Source organism: Oncorhynchus keta, chromosome 11, assembly GCF_023373465.1.
Source record: "Oncorhynchus keta strain PuntledgeMale-10-30-2019 chromosome 11, Oket_V2, whole genome shotgun sequence".
NCBI lineage: Eukaryota > Metazoa > Chordata > Actinopteri > Salmoniformes > Salmonidae > Oncorhynchus > Oncorhynchus keta.
Genome location: NC_068431.1, coordinates 35371308 through 35381849, shown reverse-complemented (window position 1 = coordinate 35381849; position 10542 = coordinate 35371308). Strand labels below are relative to the sequence as shown.

At 41.9% G+C, this 10542-nt stretch overlaps 1 pseudogene; it reads left to right on the top strand.

Moving 5' to 3' along the window:
* The first annotated feature begins 7383 nt into the window (after positions 1-7383).
* LOC127906166 (olfactory receptor-like protein COR4) lies at positions 7384-8823 on the top strand (annotated as a pseudogene).
* Positions 8824-10542: the final 1719 nt, after the last annotated feature.

Sequence of the window (10542 nt, the reverse complement as noted above, 5' to 3'; positions counted from 1 at the left end):
CATTTTTCCAGCCAGAAAGAGGAGTCACAAAAGCACAAATAGAGATAAAATGAATCACTAACCTTTGATGATCTTCATCAGATGACAATCATAGGACTTCATGTTACACAATACATGTATGTTTTGTTTGATAAAGTTCATATTTATGTAAAAAAATCTCAGTATACATTGGCGTGTTACGTTCACTAGTTCCAAAACTGTGATATTGCAGAGAGCCACATCATTTTACAGAAATACTCATTAGAAATGTTGATAAATACAATTGTTAGACATGGAAATATAGATATACCTCTCCTTAATGCAACCACTGTGTCAGATTTCAAAAACCTTTACGGAAAAAGCCTACCATGCAATAATCTGAGACGGCACTCAGAAAATAAATTATCTGCCATGTTGAGTCAACAGAAATCAGAAATCACATTATAAATATTCCCTTACCTTTGATGATCTTCATCAGAATGCACTCCCAGGAATCCTAGTTCCACAATAAATGCTTGATTTGTTCGATCATGTCCATTATCCTTTCATCCAAGCTACTCAATACTGCCCTGCAGCCATAATATGTTAATAAGGCTAATCTGAAAACAAGGCCCCCTAAATGTTATCAGCATTAAGAATGTGCGACCGTGCTGGCAAAACCCTGGATCAGTGTTACTCTAACTTTCGTGACGCATTAAAAGCCCTACCCCTCCCTCCTTTTGGAAAATCTGACCACGACTCCGTTTTGTTGCTCCCAGCCTATAGACAGAAACTAAAACAGGAAACGACCATGCTCAGGTCTATTCAACACTGGTCCGACCAATCGGATTCCACACTTCAAGATTGCTTCGATCACATGGACTGGGATATGTTCCGCATAGCGTTGGACAATAACATTGATGAATATGCTGATTTGGTGAGTGAGTTTATTAGCAAGTGCATCGGTGATGTTTTACCCACAGCGAGTATTTAAACCTTCCCCAACCAGAAACCGTGGATTGATGGCAGCATTCGCACAAAACTGAAAGCGCGTACCACTGCTTTTAATCAGGGCAAGGCGACCGGAAACATGACCGAATACAAACAGTGTAGCTATTCCCTCCACAAGGCAATCAAACAAGCTAAGCGTCAGTATAGAGACAAAGTAGAGTCACAATTCAATGGCTCAGACACGAGAGGTATGTGGCAGGGTCTACAGTCAATCATGGACTACAAAAAGAAAACCAGCCCTGTCGCGGACCACAATGTCTTACTCCCAATAAGAGTAAGACGTCAGTGCCACCGACACGGTCTGCTACCAAAACCTGCAGGCTCTCCTTCACTGCAGCCAGCGTGACCAAAACATTTAACCTCTCTGGGATCGTTCATGACGTGAGCGTCCCACCTCTCAACAGCCAGTGAAACTGCAGGGCACCAAATTCAAAACAACAGAAATCCCATAATTAACATTCCTCAAACATGGAGGTATTTCACACCATTTAAACTTCTCGTTAATCAAACCACAGTGTTCGATTTCAAAAACGCTTTTCCGCGAAAGCACAACATGTTAGGTCAGCAACTAGTCACAGAAAGCATTCAGCCATTTTCCAACCAAAGAGAGGAGTCACAAAAAGCAGAAATAAAGATAAAATGAATCACTAACCTTTGTTGATCTTCATCAGATGACACTCATAGGACTTCATGTTACACAATATCTGTATATTTTGTTCGGTAAAGTTCATATTTATATCCATAAATCTGAGTTTACATTGGTGCGTTACGTTCAGTAGTTCCAAAAACATCCGGTGATTTTGCAGAGAGCCACATCAATTCACATAAATACTCATAATAAACATTGATAAAAGATACAACTACTATGCACGGAATTATAGATACACTTTGTAGCGGTCTTCTTCCTCCTCTGACGAGGAGTAGTAGGAAGGATCGGAGGAACAATGCACAGCGTGGTAAGTGTTCATGATACTTTAAAATACAAAATAACAATGTGAAATAACAAAAACTGAAACAGTTCCGTGTGGAACACACAGACACAGAAAATAGGAAACAATCACCCAAAACTCAAGGGTGAAAACAGGCTACCCTAAGTATGGTTCTCAATCAGGGACAACGATTGACAGCTGCCTCTGACTGAGAACCATACCAGGCCAAACACAGAAATCCCAAATCATTGAAAAAATAACATAGACTGCCGACCCCAACTCAGGCCCTGACCATACTAAAACAAAGACAAAACAAGGGAACTAAGGTCAGAACGTGACACACTTCTCCTTAATGCAACCGCTGTCAGATTTTTAAAAAACTTCACAGAAAAAGCACACTATAATCTGAGTAGAGCGCTCAGAGCCCATACATATATCCTCCATGTTGTGGAGTCAACATTAGTCAGAATAGCATTATAAATATTCACTTGCCTTTGATGATCTTCATCAGAATGCACTCCCAGGAATCCCAGTTCCACAATAAATGTTTGTTTTGTTCGATGATGTCCATCATTTATGTCAAAATAGCTCCTTTTGTTAGCACGTTCAATCCAGTAATCCACATTCATGAGGTGCGTTCACTAGTTTCAGACGAAAAGTCCAAAAAGTTCCGTTACAGTCCAAAGAAACATGTCAAACGATAAATGGAATCAATCTTTAGGATGTTTTTAACATAAATCTTCAATAATGTTCCAACCTGAAAATTCCTTTGTCTTCAGAAATGAAGCGGAACGCAGCTACCTTTCACGTGAGCGCCGAGACTGAGCTTGTGGCTGCTGGCAGACCTCTGACTCAATCCCCTCTCATTCCCCACTCCTTTATTTAAGAAGCATCAAACAACTTTCAAAAGACTGTTGACATCTAGTGGAAGCCGTAGGAAGTGCAAAATGACCAATATCCCACTGTGTATTCGATAGGGGCTGAGTTAAAAACGACAAAACTCAGATTTCCCAGGTTTTTGCCTGCCATATGAGTTCTGTTATACTCACAGACACCATTCAAACAGTTTTAGAACCCTCAGAGTGTTTTCTATCCAAATATACTAACTATGCATATGCATATTCTAGCTTTTATGGCTGAGTAGCAGGCAGCTTAATTTGGGCACGCTTTTCATCCAAAATTCACAATACTGCCCCCTACCCGAAAGAAATTAAAGGTGTTAACCCTCGGCATCCCTAGCCGTGTCCTCAGAGCATGCGCAGACCAGCTGGCTGGTGTGTTTACGGACATATTCAATCAATCCTTATCCCAGTCTGCTGTTCCCACATGCTTCAAGATTGTTTCTGTACCCAAGGAAGCTAAGGTAACTGAGCTAAATGACTATCGCCCGTAGCACTCACTTCCGTCATCATGAAGTGCTTCCCTTTCTCAGAGGTCCCCAGCCGGCTTCTCGGGGAGGAGAAGATGGAACTAATTGAGTTACAAAATAAACTGGATAATATATATAGATTAAAAGCAGAAGGAGCCTTTATTAGATCTAGGAAAAATGGATTGAGGGAGAACAGAATTCATCCTATTTATGAGAGACTAGTCAAGGACCATATCCCCTCCACCCTACCTGACACCCTAGACCCACTCCAATTTGCTTACCGCCCCAATAGGTCTACAGACGACGCTTAATCGCAATTACATTGCACACTGCCCTAACCCATCTGGACAAGAGGAGTACCTATGTAAGAATGCTGTTCATTGACTACAGCTCAGCATTTAACACTATAGTACCCCCAACCTGTGCAACTGGGTCCTGGACTTCTTGACGGGCCTCCCAGGTGGTGAGGGTAGGAAACAACATTCCCTGTTCACCCATGACTGCGTGGCCATGCACGCCTCCAACTCAATCATCAAGTTTGCAGACGACACTACAGTGGTATGCATGATTAACAACAACGACGAGTCGGCCTACAGGGAGGAGGTGAGGGCCCTCAGAGTGTGATGTCAGGAAATTAACCTCACACTCAATGTCAACATAACAAAGGAGATGATTGTGGACTTGAGGGAGCAGCCCTCTATCCACATCGACTGGACAGTAGTGGAGAAGATGGGATGTTTTAAGTTCCTCGGCGTACACATCACGGACAAACTGAAATTGTCCACCCTCACAGAGAGCATGGTGAAGAAGGCGCAGCAGCGCCTTTTCAACTTAGGGAGGCTGAAGAAATTAGGCTTGTCACCAAAAACACTCACAAACTTGGTAAGGCAACTTCTTCGCCTACAACCGTAAGGCTCTCCAGAGGGTAGTGAGGTCTGCACAACGCATCACCGGGGGTAAACTACCTGCGCTCCAGGACACCTACACCACCTGATGTCACAGGAAGGCCAAAAAAGATCATCAAGGACAACAACCACCCGAGCCACTGCCTGTTCACCCCGCTATCATCCAGAAGGCGAGATCAGTACAGGTGCATCAAAGCAGGGACCGAGAGACTGAAAATCAGCTTCTATCTCAAGGCCATCAGACTTTAAACAGCCATCACTAACATTGAGTGGCAGCTGCCAACATACTGACTCAAACATACTGACTCACACGAATGAACACAGAAATTGGTTATTAGAAATGCACAAACAGAACACAGAAATGTTTTTTTTAGAAAAGCACAAATGTAAAAACTTTAATCATATATCCAAATCACACACTTATCAAGAGAGCATCCCTGGTTATCCCTACTGCCTCTGATCTGTTGCACTCACTAAACACAAATGCTTCCTTTGTAAATTATTAAGGTATCTGTGCTTTTACTCAGGTATAACATCTTTGAACTGCATATTGCTCTTTGCACTCTCTGCACATACTCGTATGCACCTAACACTTTACGTATACAGTCAGGTCCATAATTATTGGCACCCTGGATAAAGATGAGCAAATCAAGACTGTATAAAATAAATAATACAAATACAAATGGTGAAATTATATTATTTTACATTGATAACATTTGTCAGACAGAGAGATGTTGTGTAACAAGTAATAATAAATAATAAATAATAAAAATAAATCGAAAAAAAAGATAGGTGTCAACATTTATGATTTTTTCAATACTCTGGCACCCTCCCCTTGCAAAGATAACAACACTGAACACATTGCAAAATGTTTATTTTGTGGTCAAATAACTATTTATTTGCGGATTTTTATTCGTGCTTGGGATTAGGGTCTCGCTGGGAGATCCACTTGTGGCTAAGTGTCAGCCTCCTGGCAGAGTCAACCAAGTTTTGGCTAAAATGTCCTGGTACATTTTAAAAGTTAACGAAGCCGTTGACGGGACGATTGGAATCAAAACAGCCTCATAACATCAGATAATCACCAGCATATTTTACCGTAGGTGTGAGATATTTTTCTGCATATGCTTCTGTTTTTCAATGCCAAACCCACCATTGGTGTACGTGGCCGAAGATATCTATTTTCATGTGATCTGACTAGCACTGCCTGGAGTTTGATTAACAGCAATGGCACATGGCTTGGAACCGCACATGACATGGAAATAGAGCTCTTTGGCAACGTACACCAATGGTGGGTTCGGCATAAAACAATTGGATGCATATGCAGTAAAGAACCTCATACCTACTGTAAAATATGATGGTGGAATATTGATGTCTTTTTTTATATATTATTTTTCTCAGAGCAGTTGTATTTTTTTTGCATACAGTATACTTCACTATTTGTATTATTTATTTAATACAGTCTTTTCAGCTTTTTTGCTTTATCAAGGGTGCCAATAATTTTGGATCTGCCTGTATACAGCGCCTTCAGAAAGTATTCAGACCCCTTGACTTTTTCCACATTTTGTTACATTGAAGCCTTATTCTAAAATGGATAAAATAAAAACAATTATTCAGCAATCTACACACAATACCCCATAATGACAAAATGAAAAATGGTATTTAGAAATGTTAGAAAATGTATTCAAAACTAAAAATCCTAAATACCTTATTTACATAACTATTCAGACCCTTTGCTATGAGACTAGAAATTGAGCTCAGGTGCATCCTGTTTCCATTGATCATCCTTCATATGTTTTTACAACTTGATTGGAGTCCACCTGTGCTAAATTCAATTGATTAAACATAATTTGGAAGTGCACACACCTGTCTATATAAGGTCCCACATCTGACAGTGCATGTCAGAGCAAAAACCAAGCCAGGAGGTCGAAGGAATTGTCCGTAGAGCTCCGAGACAGGATTGTGTGGAGGCACAGATCTGGGGAAGGCTACCAAAACATTTCTGCAGCATTGAAGGTCCACAAGAACACAGCGGCCTCCATCATTCTTAAATGAAATTCTTCCATTTAAGAACCACCAAGACTCTTCCTAGAGCTGGCCACTCGGCCAAATTGACCAATCAGGGGAGAAGGCCCTTGATCAGGGAGGTGACCAAGAACCCGATGGTCGCTCTGACAGAGCTCTAGAGTTCATCTGTGGAGATGTGAGAACCTTCCAGAAGGACAACAATCTCTGCAGCACTCCACCATTCAGGCCTTTATGGTAGAGCGGCCAAATGGAAGACACTCCTCAATAAAAGGCATATGACAGCCTGCTTGGAGAAAAGCACCTAAAGACTCTCAGACCATGAGAAACAAGATTCTCTGGTCTGATGAAACGAAGATTGAACTCTTTGGCCGTCTGGAGGAAACCTGGCACCATCCCTATGGTGAAGCATGGTGGTGGCAGGATGTTTTCAGCAGCAGGGACTGGAAGACTAGGATCGAGGCAAAGATGAACGGAGCAAAGTATAAAAAGATCCTTGATGAACACCTGCTCCAGAGTGCTTAGGACCTCAGACTGGGGGGAAGGTTCACCTTCCAAAAGGACAACGACACTAAGCAGACAGCCAAGACAATCCAGTGGCTTCGGGACAAGTCTCTGAATGTCATTGAGTGGCCCAGCCAGAGCCTGGACTTGAACCCGATCGAACATCTCTGGAGAAACCTGAAAATATATGAAATAGAATTAAGAATTAATTAAAGAATTAAGAGAATAGCTGTGCAGCAATTCTCCCCATCCAACCTGACAGAGCTTGAGAGGATCTGCAGAGAAGAATGGGAGAAACTCCACAAATACAGGCGTGCGAAGCTTGTAGCGTCATAGCCAAGAAGACTCGAGGCTGTAATCGCTGCCAAAGGTGTTTCAACAAAGTACTGTAAATGTAAAATCTCAGTTGTGTTATTTAAAAAAATTAGCAAAAATTTGTAAAAACAGATTTTGCTTTGTCATTAGGGGTAATACGTCCAGATTGACGAGGAAAAAACTATGTAATACATTTTAGAATAAGGCTGTAACCTAACAAAATGTGGAAAAAGCTAAAGGGTCTGAATACTTTCCGAGTACACTGTATACTGGCACTAGGCCAGCGTGTTAATGTTGAACCCTGGCGGGTTAGGGTTATAGACTGTAGGTGAGTTACTGAGCCTGAGAGATGAGACAAATTTAGAGCCTGTTGCTTGGCAACACTTTCCCCACAGAGTACTGTGACCGAACCTACGGTACATACCCCAGCATTAGAGATACCACCCCTAACCTAATAAAAGGTGGTGGTGTTGCTTTTTCTGGCTGGTGTTTCAGATAGGGTGAACTGGACACAGAGGAATCTAGTGAATAACTTCGCACTCTCTCTCTGTCAATGGTATGAGATGTTAGAATAAAGCCTGTATGTTTGTTTATGTAGCAGGGGCCGTTTATTAAATTAAGTGAGTGGCGTCTATGTATACACATTTTCCATTAGCCATTTAAATTTTCTTTAACTTTTACTAAGTCATTCCAGTTTCACATGAAATTGGTGGCAGTGTCGGGATTTGATTATAATATAATACATTTTTTGATTGATTGGAACTGTATCTTATGTGTTTTTCTATTAATTCTCTTCTCTCTTTCAGGTCTCTCCGCCCTCAGATGGAGAACCATACATACAATGAGCTTGTTCTCCTCCTAGAGGGGTTAAATGTCACCCACCAGTCTTCCTACCCTGCCTTCATCATCCTCCTTGTTATCTACATCTTCACAATGGTGGCCAACATCGGCCTCACAGTGCTAATCTGCATGGAAAGGAGCCTGCACCAGCCCATGTACATCCTCCTTTGCAACATGTCTTTCAACGATGCTCTCAGTATCACCACCTTCATACCTCGAGTGCTGAGTGATATTTTCAAAGCAAGTGCAGAAAGATATATTACCTATGTTGAGTGTGCCATACAAGCGTTCTGCGGTCACATGTTTGCTGCGACCGGACATACAATACTAATGATCATGGCTTTTGACAGGTATATGGCCATCTGCAACCCTTTGCGATATGCCTCCATCATGAACAACAAAATGCTGGTACAACTGTGTGTGTTTGCCTGGGGTGTGGCATTTCTCATTGTGGCGGTCCTTATAGGACTCTCTGTCCGCTTATCACGCTGCCGGTCAAAGGTTTTCAACCCTTTCTGCGACAACGCTTCGTTGTTCAAGCTCTCCTGTGAGTGTGTATATAAATGACATATACGGATTCTTTTTCACTGCGCTCCTTCTTATCACCTCCATGGGGAGTGTGGCTCTGACATACATTAGGATCACCATGGTGTGTGTGAGGAGTAAGAGCAAGTCGTTGAACAGCAAAGCCCTGAACACTTGCTTCACACACCTGGCTGTATACCTCATTATGCTGATGACAGGTTTCATCATTGTCTTTCTTCATCGGTACCCACAGTGGTCAAATCACAGGAAACTGGCATCCATTATATTTTCTCTGGTTGCTCCTTGTCTTAACCCAATTATCTATGGGCTTCAGTCCAAAGAGATTTACAAAGTGGTAAAGAATATGTTCCAGTCCAAGATTATGTCTCTTCGATTGTAATATACTTTTTAATGTGTAAAAGTGAATAAAAAGTGTTTGTCCCTATTGAAATGCCCCACTAGTAATGCTGTCTTTGTAAACTAGGGTCAATGTTAATAAGGATCGCCTTTTATTCTATTTTTGCCTAAAATGACATACCCAAATCTAACTGTCTGTAGCTCAGGACCTGAAGCAAGGATATGCATATTCCTGATACCATTTGAAAGGAAACACTTTGAAGTTTGTGGAAATGTGAAATTAATGTAGGAGAATATATCACATTAGATCTGGTAAAAGAAAATACAAACAAAAAAACATGAATTAGTTTAATACATTTTTTGTTATATAATTTTTGAAATGCAAGAGAAAGGCCATAATAAAAAAATTCAGTTTAGACGCAATTTAGATTTTGGCCACTAGATGTCAGCAGTGTATATGCAAAGTTTCAGACTGATCCAGTGAAGCGTTGCAATACATCAGAAAATGTTGTATCAAGCCGAATTGGTCAATTGATACATTTCCAAGTACATAACTATAGAGAACATACAAAAATGATATGGTAATAAAACATTTTCTGTTCACACACTCCCAGGAAGGTTCTACATGATGGAAAATTTGCTTCCTACAGAAAAGACACTAATCTTCACACGGTGTGGGGCCAGAAACAGCAGGGGTGTTACATCTGCTCCTGCCACGCCCTCTAATTCTCTTCCTGGACCCCCCTAACCTGCCACCACTCCCCCAGTGCACACTCTCTCTCTCTCTCTCTCTCTCTCTCTCTCTCTCTCTCTCTCTCTCTCTCTCTCTCTCTCTCTCTCTCTCTCTCTCTCTCTCTCTCTCTCTCTGATTGTGTGAGTGGAGACAGGTGTGCTGGAAGCAGAGCAGATTCCCACCAGCTGCAACCTGTTCCATAATCAAGAACCCTACAAACTCAGCCCTGCCACGTCCACGCTGCTAGATCGTAGCCTCTACTCAGTCATTCTGCATTTCTAGCTGTTTGTTCCTGCATAGATTTTGTTATCCTGTTGTGCCTGTTTTCCCTGAACTCACGTACAGTCCCGTCTACTCTGACTCTGGTACCTGTCTCCAGTCCCTCGTCTCCTCAGTCCTGCTTTTCTGCCCTGGATCCCCGCTACTGTGATTAGGGTCTCTCGACTGCTTCATTGGATTCTGCTCCAGACCTGCTTACCCGGTTCCTATTCTCCTTGCCCTCAGCCTCAGTCCGGATTCCCTACTACCTGCCCTAGATTCTCCTGGACTGCACCCCATCTCCTCTCCCGCTTTTCAATAAATACATTGGTTACCTATCCTTGTCTCCTCGTCTGAATCTGCTTTTGGGTTCACCTGCTCCGCACGCTGTAACAAGGGGTTCAAACTTAAAAACCCAGTTCCTACATTTGAATATAAACATTTATTTGATCAAACAAAACTATGCTACATTTTATCTCTGGAACACTCAGAATGACCAATCAGAGCAAGATTATTGAATGTGAGTACATTATTTACCTTCAGAGGTGAATGTATCAAACCAGTTGCCGTGATAAACATGTTTTGTTGTTGTGTACTCTCCTCAAACAATAGCATGGAATCTTCCCTTCCTGTCCAGCTCAGGTGTTCGGGTCGCCCCGGCCTTCTAGCTGCTGGCGAACCTACTGCTGGCAAACGCCCTTACTCATCAACCCCGGACTCTCGTCATCATTACACACACCTGGTTACATCCCCCACTCTATCACGGTATATGTATACATACCCTCTGCCATTTTACTTTGTTGGTCATTCTAAATG